The sequence below is a fragment of the Macrosteles quadrilineatus genome, unplaced genomic scaffold, assembly GCF_028750875.1.
Source record: "Macrosteles quadrilineatus isolate MER2022 unplaced genomic scaffold, UCM_ALF_1.0 Scaffold_8__2_contigs__length_117827958, whole genome shotgun sequence".
NCBI classification, from domain to species: Eukaryota; Metazoa; Arthropoda; class Insecta; order Hemiptera; family Cicadellidae; genus Macrosteles; species Macrosteles quadrilineatus.
Window position 1 is genome coordinate 13783777 of NW_026542601.1, and position 16335 is coordinate 13800111.

The window sequence follows — 16335 nt, forward strand, 5'->3', positions numbered from 1 at the left end:
GTATTTAATCCCCTTGTCATTAAATCAGAAGACATATAGTTTACAATGTAATATTGAATTTAACTTTGATTTAGTTAGACGACTTTATCGTAATATAGCCATTTTAGGGAAACTAATGTTTTGCAGTAAAGTCTCGGGAACTCCTTTATGATTACTGTTGTGTTTAAACTAAAAGATTTCATGTAAATAGTCCGTGACTATCTGGTGCTGCTACCTAGGAACTCATTGAACAACCATCTGCAGCGCTATCTGTTCGCAATCGGTGGCCTCAGCTTAAATACCGGTTTTTGACTCCTCAGTCGTCAAGCACAGATAGCCAAGAAGGCTAGGGCGTGTGTCACTTGGCCAGTGGCATTCGTCTGCTCGGGTTCGAATCCCGTCCTGTGTGGCAAATAATTGGTGACCTGTGTGTTTGTAGCGATATACTACAACCACTGGGGCATAGTGAGGTGTTCATAATCCTTGGTTTAGACATACACCTCGAAATCATCGGATTGGGCGAATCTTTTAGCTAAGTGGTTGTTAGTGTATCCTATGAACATACAGGTCACCAATGGCCGTTTTGCTATTTTTTTTTAATAACCTTCCTCTCTATATCCCTTAGACATTAATCGTTAATCATTTTAATCATCTTAATCGTTTTTAAGCATAGCGTTTTATTATTCCATAGTCACTTGACATTTTCCCACACTCCAGACCCTTTGCCTTTGCAACTTCCCTTCAATTCCTCAACGTCGTGGACATGTTTCCATCATTCCCTAAGCCATATTTTTTGAAAAAAAAAAAACAGTTGTAAACTTGTATCAAAACAGTTGTTAACTTGTTTTAAAACTGTTAAAAAACTTGTATTAAAACAAGTTTTTCAATTGTATTAATACAAGTTTTCAATTGTTTTAAAACAAGTTTTTTAACTGTTTAAAAATAAGTTTTTTAACCATTTCAAAACAAGTTTACATCTCTTTTATGTTTAATAAGGCTTAGGGAATGATGGAAACAGGTCTACGACGTATAGGAAATGGAGGGAAATTGCAAAGGCAAAAGGTGTGGAGTGTGGTAAATGACAAGTGACTATGGAATTATACAACGCTTTGCCTTAACCTTGCTTTAACCCCTTTTAAAATAGGTTATTTTGAATAATAACACAATAAGAAAATAAATAAGAAAGATAAATCCCGGTATTTGTAGTAAACATTAAATAAAACTTAGTTTTTGTTGTAATTTTTCTGGTTTTCCCATACATTTTTATTTTCTGATAGCATTATTTGAAACTGAAATCTCATTAAATCAGAAGACATATAGTTTACAATGTAATATTGAATTTAACCTTGATTTAGTTAGACGAGGTTATTGTAATATAGCAATTTTAGGGAAACTAATGTTTTGCAGTAAAGTCTCGGGAACACATTTATGATCACTGTTGTGTTTAAACTAAAAGATTTCATGTAAATAGTCCGTGACTATCTGGTGCTGCTACCTAGGAACTCATAGCAGAAGTTGCAATTTACCTCCACTTCCCCTACTTCGTGCACTTGTTTCCATCATTCTCTTATCGTTTTTAAGCATGGCGTTGTATTTTTCTATAGTTACTTGACATTTCCCACACTCCAGAACCTTGGCCTTTGCAACTTCCCTCCACTTACTCTACGTCGTGGACCTGTTTCCATCATTCCCTAAGACTTTTTAAGCATGGCGTAGTAGAATTCCATAGTAGCTTGACATTAACAACACTCCAAACCCTTTGCCTTTGCAATTTACCTCCACTTCCTCTACGTCGTGGACCTATTTCCATCATTCCCTTATCGTTTTTAAGCATGGCGTTGTATTGTTCCATAGTCACTTAACATTTCCCACACTCCAGACCCTTTGCCTTTGCAACTTCCCTTTTCTTCCTCAACGTCGTGGACCTGTTTCCATCATTCCCTAAAACTTTTAAGCATGGCGTAGTTTAATTTAATAGTCACTTGACATTTTCCACACTCAAGACCTTCGGCCTTTGCAACTTACCTCTACTTCCTTTACGTCGTGGACCTGTTTCCATAATTCCCTAAGCCTATTTAAGCATGGCATTGTAAAATTCCATAGGCACTTGACATTTCCCACACTCCAGACCTTTTGCCTTAGCATTTTCCCTTCACTTCCTTAACGTCGTGGGCCTGTTTCCATCATTCCCTTAACCTTTCTAAGCATAAATTTGTATTATGCTATAGTTACTTGACATTTCCCATACTCCAGACCGTTTGCCTTTGCAACTTCCCTCCACTTCGTCTACGTCGTGGAGCTGTTTCCAGTATTCCCTAAGACTTTTTAAGCATGGCGTAGTAGAATTCCATAGTAGCTTGACATTAACCACACTCCAGACCCTTTGCCTTTGCAACTTACCTCCACTTCCTCTACGTCGTAGACCTATTTCCATCATTCCCTTATCGTTTTTAAGCTTGGCGTTGTATTATTTTATAGTCACTTGACATTTCCCACACTCCAGAACCTTTGCATTTGCAACTTTCCTCCACTTCCTCTACGTGGTGGACCTGTTTCCATCATTCCCTAATCGTTTTTAAGCATGGCATTGTATTATTCCATAGTCAATTGACATTTCCCACACTCCAGACCCTTTGCCTTTGCAGCTTACCTCCACTTCCTTTACGTCGTGGACCTGTTTCCATGATTCCCTAAGCCAACCACACGCTTAGCATGGCATTGTATAATTCCATAGGCACTTGACATTTCCCACATTCCAGACCTTTTGCCTTAGCAACTTACCTCCACTATGGAACCTATTTCCATCATTCTCTTATCGTTTTTAAGCATGGCGTTGTATTATTTTATAGTCACTTGACATTTCCCACACTCCAGAACCTTTGCATTTGCAACTTTCCTCCACTTCCTCTACGTGGTGGACCTGTTTCCATCATTCCCTAATCGTTTTTAAGCATGGCATTGTATAATTCCATAGGCACTTGACATTTCCCACATTCCAGACCTTTTGCCTTAGCAACTTACCTCCACTTCCTCAACGTCGTGGACCTGTTTCCATCATTCCCTAATCGTTTTTAAGCATAGCGTTGTATTATTCCATAGTCACTTGACATTTTCCCACACTCCAGATCCTTTGCCTTTGCAACTTCCCTTCAATTCCTCAACGTCGTGGACATGTTTCCATCATTCCCTAAGCCATATTTTTTGGAAAAAAACAGTTGTAAACTTGTATCAAAACAGTTGTTAAGTTGTTTTAAAACTGTTAAAAAACTTGTATTAAAACAAGTTTTTCAATTGTTTTAATACAAGTTTTAAAACAAGTTTTTCAATTGTTTTAATACAAGTCTTCAATCGTTTTAAAACAAGTTTTTCAACTGTTTTAAAACAAGTTTTTTAACCGTTTTAAAACAAGTTTACATCTCTTTTATGTTTAATAAGGCTTAGGGAATGATGGAAACAGGTCTACGACGTATAGGAAATGGAGGGAAATTGCAAAGGCAAAAGGTGTGGAGTGTGGTAAATGACAAGTGACTATGGAATTATACAACGCTTTGCCTTAACCTTGCTTTAACCCCTTGTTAAATAATCTTGTATTTAATCCCCTTGTCATTAAATCAGAAGACATATAGTTTACAATGTAATATTGAATTTAACTTTGATTTAGTTAGACGACTTTATCGTAATATAGCCATTTTAGGGAAACTAATGTTTTGCAGTAAAGTCTCGGGAACTCCTTTATGATTACTGTTGTGTTTAAACTAAAAGATTTCATGTAAATAGTCCGTGACTATCTGGTGCTGCTACCTAGGAACTCATTGAACAACCATCTGCAGCGCTATCTGTTCGCAATCGGTGGCCTCAGCTTAAATACCGGTTTTTGACTCCTCAGTCGTCAAGCACAGATAGCCAAGAAGGCTAGGGCGTGTGTCACTTGGCCAGTGGCATTCGTCTGCTCGGGTTCGAATCCCGTCCTGTGTGGCAAATAATTGGTGACCTGTGTGTTTGTAGCGATATACTACAACCACTGGGGCATAGTGAGGTGTTCATAATCCTTGGTTTAGACATACACCTCGAAATCATCGGATTGGGCGAATCTTTTAGCTAAGTGGTTGTTAGTGTATCCTATGAACATACAGGTCACCAATGGCCGTTTTGCTATTTTTTTTTAATAACCTTTCTCTCTTTATCCCTTAGACATTAATCGTTAATCATTTTAATCATCTTAATCGTTTTTAAGCATAGCGTTTTATTATTCCATAGTCACTTGACATTTTCCCACACTCCAGACCCTTTGCCTTTGCAACTTCCCTACAATTCCTCAACGTCGTGGACATGTTTCCATCATTCCCTAAGCCATATTTTTTGAAAAAAGACAGTTGTAAACTTGTATCAAAACAGTTGTTAACTTGTTTTAAAACTGTTAAAAAACTTGTATTAAAACAAGTTTTTCAATTGTTTTAATACAAGTTTTAAAACAAGTTTTTCAATTGTATTAATACAAGTTTTCAATTGTTTTAAAACAAGTTTTTTAACTGTTTAAAAATAAGTTTTTTAACCATTTCAAAACAAGTTTACATCTCTTTTATGTTTAATAAGGCTTAGGGAATGATGGAAACAGGTCTACGACGTATAGGAAATGGAGGGAAATTGCAAAGGCAAAAGGTGTGGAGTGTGGTAAATGACAAGTGACTATGGAATTATACAACGCTTTGCCTTAACCTTGCTTTAACCCCTTTTAAAATAGGTTATTTTGAATAATAACACAATAAGAAAATAAACAAGAAAGATAAATCCCGGTATTTGTAGTAAACATTAAATAAAACTTAGTTTTTGTTGTAATTTTTCTGGTTTTCCCATACATTTTTATTTTCTGATAGCATTATTTGAAACTGAAATCTCATTAAATCAGAAGACATATAGTTTACAATGTAATATTGAATTTAACCTTGATTTAGTTAGACGAGGTTATTGTAATATAGCAATTTTAGGGAAACTAATGTTTTGCAGTAAAGTCTCGGGAACACATTTATGATCACTGTTGTGTTTAAACTAAAAGATTTCATGTAAATAGTCCGTGACTATCTGGTGCTGCTACCTAGGAACTCATAGCAGAAGTTGCAATTTACCTCCACTTCCTCTACTTCGTGCACTTGTTTCCATCATTCTCTTATCGTTTTTAAGCATGGCGTTGTATTTTTCTATAGTTACTTGACATTTCCCACACTCCAGAACCTTGGCCTTTGCAACTTCCCTCCACTTACTCTACGTCGTGGAACTGTTTCCATCATTCCCTAAGACTTTTTAAGCATGGCGTAGTAGAATTCCATAGTAGCTTGACATTAACAACACTCCAAACCCTTTGCCTTTGCAATTTACCTCCACTTCCTCTACGTCGTGGACCTATTTCCATCATTCCCTTATCGTTTTTAAGCATGGCGTTGTATTGTTCCATAGTCACTTAACATTTCCCACACTCCAGACCCTTTGCCTTTGCAACTTCCCTTTTCTTCCTCAACGTCGTGGACCTGTTTCCATCATTCCCTAAAACTTTTAAGCATGGCGTAGTTTAATTCCATAGTCACTTGACATTTTCCACACTCAAGACCTTTTGCCTTTGCAACTTACCTCTACTTCCTTTACGTCGTGGACCTGTTTCCATAATTCCCTAAGCCTATTTAAGCATGGCATTGTAAAATTCCATAGGCACTTGACATTTCCCACACTCCAGACCTTTTGCCTTAGCATTTTCCCTTCACTTCCTCAACGTCGTGGGCCTGTTTCCATCATTCCCTTAACCTTTCTAAGCATAAATTTGTATTATGCTATAGTTACTTGACATTTCCCATACTCCAGACCGTTTGCCTTTGCAACTTCCCTCCACTTCGTCTACGTCGTGGAGCTGTTTCCAGTATTCCCTAAGACTTTTTAAGCATGGCGTAGTAGAATTCCATAGTAGCTTGACATTAACCACACTCCAGACCCTTTGCCTTTGCAACTTACCTCCACTTCCTCTACGTCGTGGACCTATTTCCATCATTCCCTTATCGTTTTTAAGCATGGCGTTGTATTATTTTATAGTCACTTGACATTTCCCACACTCCAGAACCTTTGCATTTGCAACTTTCCTCCACTTCCTCTACGTGGTGGACCTGTTTCCATCATTCCCTAATCGTTTTTAAGCATGGCATTGTATTATTCCATAGTCAATTGACATTTCCCACACTCCAGACCCTTTGCCTTTGCAACTTCCCTTTCCTTCCTTAACGTCGTGGACCTGTTTCTATCATTCCCTAAGACTTTTAAGCATGGCGTAGTATAATTCCATAGTCACATGACATTTCCCACACTCAAGACCTTTTGCCTTTGCAGCTTACCTCCACTTCCTTTACGTCGTGGACCTGTTTCCATGATTCCCTAAGCCAACCACACGCTTAGCATGGCATTGTATAATTCCATAGGCACTTGACATTTCCCACATTCCAGACCTTTTGCCTTAGCAACTTACCTCCACTTCCTCAACGTCGTGGACCTGTTTCCATCATTCCCTAATCGTTTTTAAGCATAGCGTTGTATTATTCCATAGTCACTTGACATTTTCCCACACTCCAGACCCTTTGCCTTTGCAACTTCCCTTCAATTCCTCAACGTCGTGGACATGTTTCCATCATTCCCTAAGCCATATTTTTTGGAAAAAAACAGTTGTAAACTTGTATCAAAACAGTTGTTAACTTGTTTTAAAACTGTTAAAAAACTTGTATTAAAACAAGTTTTTCAATTGTTTTAATACAAGTTTTAAAACAAGTTTTTCAATTGTTTTAATACAAGTTTTCAATCGTTTTAAAACAAGTTTTTCAACTGTTTTAAAACAAGTTTTTTAACCGTTTTAAAACAAGTTTACATCTCTTTTATGTTTAATAAGGCTTAGGGAATGATGGAAACAGGTCTACGACGTATAGGAAATGGAGGGAAATTGCAAAGGCAAAAGGTGTGGAGTGTGGTAAATGACAAGTGACTATGGAATTATACAACGCTTTGCCTTAACCTTGCTTTAACCCCTTGTTAAATAATCTTGTATTTAATCCCCTTGTCATTAAATCAGAAGACATATAGTTTACAATGTAATATTGAATTTAACTTTGATTTAGTTAGACGACTTTATCGTAATATAGCCATTTTAGGGAAACTAATGTTTTGCAGTAAAGTCTCGGGAACTCCTTTATGATTACTGTTGTGTTTAAACTAAAAGATTTCATGTAAATAGTCCGTGACTATCTGGTGCTGCTACCTAGGAACTCATTGAACAACCATCTGCAGCGCTATCTGTTCGCAATCGGTGGCCTCAGCTTAAATACCGGTTTTTGACTCCTCAGTCGTCAAGCACAGATAGCCAAGAAGGCTAGGGCGTGTGTCACTTGGCCAGTGGCATTCGTCTGCTCGGGTTCGAATCCCGTCCTGTGTGGCAAATAATTGGTGACCTGTGTGTTTGTAGCGATATACTACAACCACTGGGGCATAGTGAGGTGTTCATAATCCTTGGTTTAGACATACACCTCGAAATCATCGGATTGGGCGAATCTTTTAGCTAAGTGGTTGTTAGTGTATCCTATGAACATACAGGTCACCAATGGCCGTTTTGCTATTTTTTTTTAATAACCTTTCTCTCTTTATCCCTTAGACATTAATCGTTAATCATTTTAATCATCTTAATCGTTTTTAAGCATAGCGTTTTATTATTCCATAGTCACTTGACATTTTCCCACACTCCAGACCCTTTGCCTTTGCAACTTCCCTACAATTCCTCAACGTCGTGGACATGTTTCCATCATTCCCTAAGCCATATTTTTTGAAAAAAGACAGTTGTAAACTTGTATCAAAACAGTTGTTAACTTGTTTTAAAACTGTTAAAAAACTTGTATTAAAACAAGTTTTTCAATTGTTTTAATACAAGTTTTAAAACAAGTTTTTCAATTGTATTAATACAAGTTTTCAATTGTTTTAAAACAAGTTTTTTAACTGTTTAAAAATAAGTTTTTTAACCATTTCAAAACAAGTTTACATCTCTTTTATGTTTAATAAGGCTTAGGGAATGATGGAAACAGGTCTACGACGTATAGGAAATGGAGGGAAATTGCAAAGGCAAAAGGTGTGGAGTGTGGTAAATGACAAGTGACTATGGAATTATACAACGCTTTGCCTTAACCTTGCTTTAACCCCTTTTAAAATAGGTTATTTTGAATAATAACACAATAAGAAAATAAACAAGAAAGATAAATCCCGGTATTTGTAGTAAACATTAAATAAAACTTAGTTTTTGTTGTAATTTTTCTGGTTTTCCCATACATTTTTATTTTCTGATCGCATTATTTGAAACTGAAATCTCATTAAATCAGAAGACATATAGTTTACAATGTAATATTGAATTTAACCTTGATTTAGTTAGACGAGGTTATTGTAATATAGCAATTTTAGGGAAACTAATGTTTTGCAGTAAAGTCTCGGGAACACATTTATGATCACTGTTGTGTTTAAACTAAAAGATTTCATGTAAATAGTCCGTGACTATCTGGTGCTGCTACCTAGGAACTCATAGCAGAAGTTGCAATTTACCTCCACTTCCTCTACTTCGTGCACTTGTTTCCATCATTCTCTTATCGTTTTTAAGCATGGCGTTGTATTTTTCTATAGTTACTTGACATTTCCCACACTCCAGAACCTTGGCCTTTGCAACTTCCCTCCACTTACTCTACGTCGTGGACCTGTTTCCATCATTCCCTAAGACTTTTTAAGCATGGCGTAGTAAAATTCCATAGTAGCTTGACATTAACAATACTCCAAACCCTTTGCCTTTGCAATTTACCTCCACTTCCTCTACGTCGTGGACCTATTTCCATCATTCCCTTATCGTTTTTAAGCATGGCGTTGTATTGTTCCATAGTCACTTAACATTTCCCACACTCCAGACCCTTTGCCTTTGCAACTTCCCTTTTCTTCCTCAACGTCGTGGACCTGTTTCCATCATTCCCTAAAACTTTTAAGCATGGCGTAGTTTAATTCCATAGTCACTTGACATTTTCCACACTCAAGACCTTTTGCCTTTGCAACTTACCTCTACTTCCTTTACGTCGTGGACCTGTTTCCATAATTCCCTAAGCCTATTTAAGCATGGCATTGTAAAATTCCATAGGCACTTGACATTTCCCACACTCCAGACCTTTTGCCTTAGCATTTTCCCTTCACTTCCTCAACGTCGTGGGCCTGTTTCCATCATTCCCTTAACCTTTCTAAGCATAAATTTGTATTATGCTATAGTTACTTGACATTTCCCATACTCCAGACCGTTTGCCTTTGCAACTTCCCTCCACTTCGTCTACGTCGTGGAGCTGTTTCCAGTATTCCCTAAGACTTTTTAAGCATGGCGTAGTAGAATTCCATAGTAGCTTGACATTAACCACACTCCAGACCCTTTGCCTTTGCAACTTACCTCCACTTCCTCTACGTCGTGGACCTATTTCCATCATTCCCTTATCGTTTTTAAGCATGGCGTTGTATTATTTTATAGTCACTTGACATTTCCCACACTCCAGAACCTTTGCATTTGCAACTTTCCTCCACTTCCTCTACGTGGTGGACCTGTTTCCATCATTCCCTAATCGTTTTTAAGCATGGCATTGTATTATTCCATAGTCAATTGACATTTCCCACACTCCAGACCCTTTGCCTTTGCAACTTCCCTTTCCTTCCTTAACGTCGTGGACCTGTTTCTATCATTCCCTAAGACTTTTAAGCATGGCGTAGTATAATTCCATAGTCACATGACATTTCCCACACTCAAGACCTTTTGCCTTTGCAGCTTACCTCCACTTCCTTTACGTCGTGGACCTGTTTCCATGATTCCCTAAGCCAACCACACGCTTAGCATGGCATTGTATAATTCCATAGGCACTTGACATTTCCCACATTCCAGACCTTTTGCCTTAGCAACTTACCTCCACTTCCTCAACGTCTTGGACCTGTTTCCATCATTCCCTAATCGTTTTTAAGCATAGCGTTGTATTATTCCATAGTCACTTGACATTTTCCCACACTCCAGACCCTTTGCCTTTGCAACTTCCCTTCAATTCCTCAACGTCGTGGACATGTTTCCATCATTCCCTAAGCCATATTTTTTGGAAAAAAACAGTTGTAAACTTGTATCAAAACAGTTGTTAACTTGTTTTAAAACTGTTAAAAAACTTGTATTAAAACAAGTTTTTCAATTGTTTTAATACAAGTTTTAAAACAAGTTTTTCAATTGTTTTAATACAAGTTTTCAATCGTTTTAAAACAAGTTTTTCAACTGTTTTAAAACAAGTTTTTTAACCGTTTTAAAACAAGTTTACATCTCTTTTATGTTTAATAAGGCTTAGGGAATGATGGAAACAGGTCTACGACGTATAGGAAATGGAGGGAAATTGCAAAGGCAAAAGGTGTGGAGTGTGGTAAATGACAAGTGACTATGGAATTATACAACGCTTTGCCTTAACCTTGCTTTAACCCCTTGTTAAATAATCTTGTATTTAATCCCCTTGTCATTAAATCAGAAGACATATAGTTTACAATGTAATATTGAATTTAACTTTGATTTAGTTAGACGACTTTATCGTAATATAGCCATTTTAGGGAAACTAATGTTTTGCAGTAAAGTCTCGGGAACTCCTTTATGATTACTGTTGTGTTTAAACTAAAAGATTTCATGTAAATAGTCCGTGACTATCTGGTGCTGCTACCTAGGAACTCATTGAACAACCATCTGCAGCGCTATCTGTTCGCAATCGGTGGCCTCAGCTTAAATACCGGTTTTTGACTCCTCAGTCGTCAAGCACAGATAGCCAAGAAGGCTAGGGCGTGTGTCACTTGGCCAGTGGCATTCGTCTGCTCGGGTTCGAATCCCGTCCTGTGTGGCAAATAATTGGTGACCTGTGTGTTTGTAGCGATATACTACAACCACTGGGGCATAGTGAGGTGTTCATAATCCTTGGTTTAGACATACACCTCGAAATCATCGGATTGGGCGAATCTTTTAGCTAAGTGGTTGTTAGTGTATCCTATGAACATACAGGTCACCAATGGCCGTTTTGCTATTTTTTTTTAATAACCTTTCTCTCTTTATCCCTTAGACATTAATCGTTAATCATTTTAATCATCTTAATCGTTTTTAAGCATAGCGTTTTATTATTCCATAGTCACTTGACATTTTCCCACACTCCAGACCCTTTGCCTTTGCAACTTCCCTACAATTCCTCAACGTCGTGGACATGTTTCCATCATTCCCTAAGCCATATTTTTTGAAAAAAGACAGTTGTAAACTTGTATCAAAACAGTTGTTAACTTGTTTTAAAACTGTTAAAAAACTTGTATTAAAACAAGTTTTTCAATTGTTTTAATACAAGTTTTAAAACAAGTTTTTCAATTGTATTAATACAAGTTTTCAATTGTTTTAAAACAAGTTTTTTAACTGTTTAAAAATAAGTTTTTTAACCATTTCAAAACAAGTTTACATCTCTTTTATGTTTAATAAGGCTTAGGGAATGATGGAAACAGGTCTACGACGTATAGGAAATGGAGGGAAATTGCAAAGGCAAAAGGTGTGGAGTGTGGTAAATGACAAGTGACTATGGAATTATACAACGCTTTGCCTTAACCTTGCTTTAACCCCTTTTAAAATAGGTTATTTTGAATAATAACACAATAAGAAAATAAACAAGAAAGATAAATCCCGGTATTTGTAGTAAACATTAAATAAAACTTAGTTTTTGTTGTAATTTTTCTGGTTTTCCCATACATTTTTATTTTCTGATAGCATTATTTGAAACTGAAATCTCATTAAATCAGAAGACATATAGTTTACAATGTAATATTGAATTTAACCTTGATTTAGTTAGACGAGGTTATTGTAATATAGCAATTTTAGGGAAACTAATGTTTTGCAGTAAAGTCTCGGGAACACATTTATGATCACTGTTGTGTTTAAACTAAAAGATTTCATGTAAATAGTCCGTGACTATCTGGTGCTGCTACCTAGGAACTCATAGCAGAAGTTGCAATTTACCTCCACTTCCTCTACTTCGTGCACTTGTTTCCATCATTCTCTTATCGTTTTTAAGCATGGCGTTGTATTTTTCTATAGTTACTTGACATTTCCCACACTCCAGAACCTTGGCCTTTAAAACTTCCCTCCACTTACTCTACGTCGTGGACCTGTTTCCATCATTCCCTAAGACTTTTTAAGCATGGCGTAGTAGAATTCCATAGTAGCTTGACATTAACAATACTCCAAACCCTTTGCCTTTGCAATTTACCTCCACTTCCTCTACGTCGTGGACCTATTTCCATCATTCCCTTATCGTTTTTAAGCATGGCGTTGTATTGTTCCATAGTCACTTAACATTTCCTACACTCCAGACCCTTTGCCTTTGCAACTTCCCTTTTCTTCCTCAACGTCGTGGACCTGTTTCCATCATTCCCTAAAACTTTTAAGCATGGCGTAGTTTAATTCCATAGTCACTTGACATTTTCCACACTCAAGACCTTTTGCCTTTGCAACTTACCTCTACTTCCTTTACGTCGTGGACCTGTTTCCATAATTCCCTAAGCCTATTTAAGCATGGCATTGTAAAATTCCATAGGCACTTGACATTTCCCACACTCCAGACCTTTTGCCTTAGCATTTTCCCTTCACTTCCTCAACGTCGTGGGCCTGTTTCCATCATTCCCTTAACCTTTCTAAGCATAAATTTGTATTATGCTATAGTTACTTGACATTTCCCATACTCCAGACCGTTTGCCTTTGCAACTTCCCTCCACTTCGTCTACGTCGTGGAGCTGTTTCCAGTATTCCCTAAGACTTTTTAAGCATGGCGTAGTAGAATTCCATAGTAGCTTGACATTAACCACACTCCAGACCCTTTGCCTTTGCAACTTACCTCCACTTCCTCTACGTCGTGGACCTATTTCCATCATTCCCTTATCGTTTTTAAGCATGGCGTTGTATTATTTTATAGTCACTTGACATTTCCCACACTCCAGAACCTTTGCATTTGCAACTTTCCTCCACTTCCTCTACGTGGTGGACCTGTTTCCATCATTCCCTAATCGTTTTTAAGCATGGCATTGTATTATTCCATAGTCAATTGACATTTCCCACACTCCAGACCCTTTGCCTTTGCAACTTCCCTTTCCTTCCTTAACGTCGTGGACCTGTTTCTATCATTCCCTAAGACTTTTAAGCATGGCGTAGTATAATTCCATAGTCACATGACATTTCCCACACTCAAGACCTTTTGCCTTTGCAGCTTACCTCCACTTCCTTTACGTCGTGGACCTGTTTCCATGATTCCCTAAGCCAACCACACGCTTAGCATGGCATTGTATAATTCCATAGGCACTTGACATTTCCCACATTCCAGACCTTTTGCCTTAGCAACTTACCTCCACTTCCTCAACGTCGTGGACCTGTTTCCATCATTCCCTAATCGTTTTTAAGCATAGCGTTGTATTATTCCATAGTCACTTGACATTTTCCCACACTCCAGATCCTTTGCCTTTGCAACTTCCCTTCAATTCCTCAACGTCGTGGACATGTTTCCATCATTCCCTAAGCCATATTTTTTGGAAAAAAACAGTTGTAAACTTGTATCAAAACAGTTGTTAACTTGTTTTAAAACTGTTAAAAAACTTGTATTAAAACAAGTTTTTCAATTGTTTTAATACAAGTTTTAAAACAAGTTTTTCAATTGTTTTAATACAAGTTTTCAATCGTTTTAAAACAAGTTTTTCAACTGTTTTAAAACAAGTTTTTTAACCGTTTTAAAACAAGTTTACATCTCTTTTATGTTTAATAAGGCTTAGGGAATGATGGAAACAGGTCTACGACGTATAGGAAATGGAGGGAAATTGCAAAGGCAAAAGGTGTGGAGTGTGGTAAATGACAAGTGACTATGGAATTATACAACGCTTTGCCTTAACCTTGCTTTAACCCCTTGTTAAATAATCTTGTATTTAATCCCCTTGTCATTAAATCAGAAGACATATAGTTTACAATGTAATATTGAATTTAACTTTGATTTAGTTAGACGACTTTATCGTAATATAGCCATTTTAGGGAAACTAATGTTTTGCAGTAAAGTCTCGGGAACTCCTTTATGATTACTGTTGTGTTTAAACTAAAAGATTTCATGTAAATAGTCCGTGACTATCTGGTGCTGCTACCTAGGAACTCATTGAACAACCATCTGAACAACCATCGGAAATGGAGGGAAATTGCAAAGGCAAAAGGTGTGGAGTGTGGTAAATGACAAGTGACTATGGAATTATACAACGCTTTGCCTTAACCTTGCTTTAACCCCTTTTAAAATAGGTTATTTTGAATAATAACACAATAAGAAAATAAATAAGAAAGATAAATCCCGGTATTTGTAGTAAACATTAAATAAAACTTAGTTTTTGTTGTAATTTTTCTGGTTTTCCCATACATTTTTATTTTCTGATAGCATTATTTGAAACTGAAATCTCATTAAATCAGAAGACATATAGTTTACAATGTAATATTGAATTTAACCTTGATTTAGTTAGACGAGGTTATTGTAATATAGCAATTTTAGGGAAACTAATGTTTTGCAGTAAAGTCTCGGGAACACATTTATGATCACAGTTGTGTTTAAACTAAAAGATTTCATGTAAATAGTCCGTGACTATCTGGTGCTGCTACCTAGGAACTCATAGCAGAAGTTGCAATTTACCTCCACTTCCTCTACTTCGTGCACTTGTTTCCATCATTCTCTTATCGTTTTTAAGCATGGCGTTGTATTTTTCTATAGTTACTTGACATTTCCCACACTCCAGAACCTTGGCCTTTGCAACTTCCCTCCACTTACTCTACGTCGTGGACCTGTTTCCATCATTCCCTAAGACTTTTTAAGCATGGCGTAGTAGAATTCCATAGTAGCTTGACATTAACAACACTCCAAACCCTTTGCCTTTGCAATTTACCTCCACTTCCTCTACGTCGTGGACCTATTTCCATCATTCCCTTATCGTTTTTAAGCATGGCGTTGTATTGTTCCATAGTCACTTAACATTTCCCACACTCCAGACCCTTTGCCTTTGCAACTTCCCTTTTCTTCCTCAACGTCGTGGACCTGTTTCCATCATTCCCTAAAACTTTTAAGCATGGCGTAGTTTAATTCCATAGTCACTTGACATTTTCCACACTCAAGACCTTCGGCCTTTGCAACTTACCTCTACTTCCTTTACGTCGTGGACCTGTTTCCATAATTCCCTAAGCCTATTTAAGCATGGCATTGTAAAATTCCATAGGCACTTGACATTTCCCACACTCCAGACCTTTTGCCTTAGCATTTTCCCTTCACTTCCTCAACGTCGTGGGCCTGTTTCCATCATTCCCTTAACCTTTCTAAGCATAAATTTGTATTATGCTATAGTTACTTGACATTTCCCATACTCCAGACCGTTTGCCTTTGCAACTTCCCTCCACTTCGTCTACGTCGTGGAGCTGTTTCCAGTATTCCCTAAGACTTTTTAAGCATGGCGTAGTAGAATTCCATAGTAGCTTGACATTAACCACACTCCAGACCCTTTGCCTTTGCAACTTACCTCCACTTCCTCTACGTCGTAGACCTATTTCCATCATTCCCTTATCGTTTTTAAGCTTGGCGTTGTATTATTTTATAGTCACTTGACATTTCCCACACTCCAGAACCTTTGCATTTGCAACTTTCCTCCACTTCCTCTACGTGGTGGACCTGTTTCCATCATTCCCTAATCGTTTTTAAGCATGGCATTGTATTATTCCATAGTCAATTGACATTTCCCACACTCCAGACCCTTTGCCTTTGCAACTTCCCTTTCCTTCCTTAACGTCGTGGACCTGTTTCTATCATTCCCTAAGACTTTTAAGCATGGCGTAGTATAATTCCATAGTCACATGACATTTCCCACACTCAAGACCTTTTGCCTTTGCAGCTTACCTCCACTTCCTTTACGTCGTGGACCTGTTTCCATGATTCCCTAAGCCAACCACACGCTTAGCATGGCATTGTATAATTCCATAGGCACTTGACATTTCCCACATTCCAGACCTTTTGCCTTAGCAACTTACCTCCACTATGGAACCTATTTCCATCATTCTCTTATCGTTTTTAAGCATGGCGTTGTATTATTTTATAGTCATTTGACATTTCCCACACTCCAGAACCTTTGCATTTGCAACTTTCCTCCACTTCCTCTACGTGGTGGACCTGTTTCCATCATTCCCTAATCGTTTTTAAGCATGGCATTGTATAATTCCATAGGCACTTGACA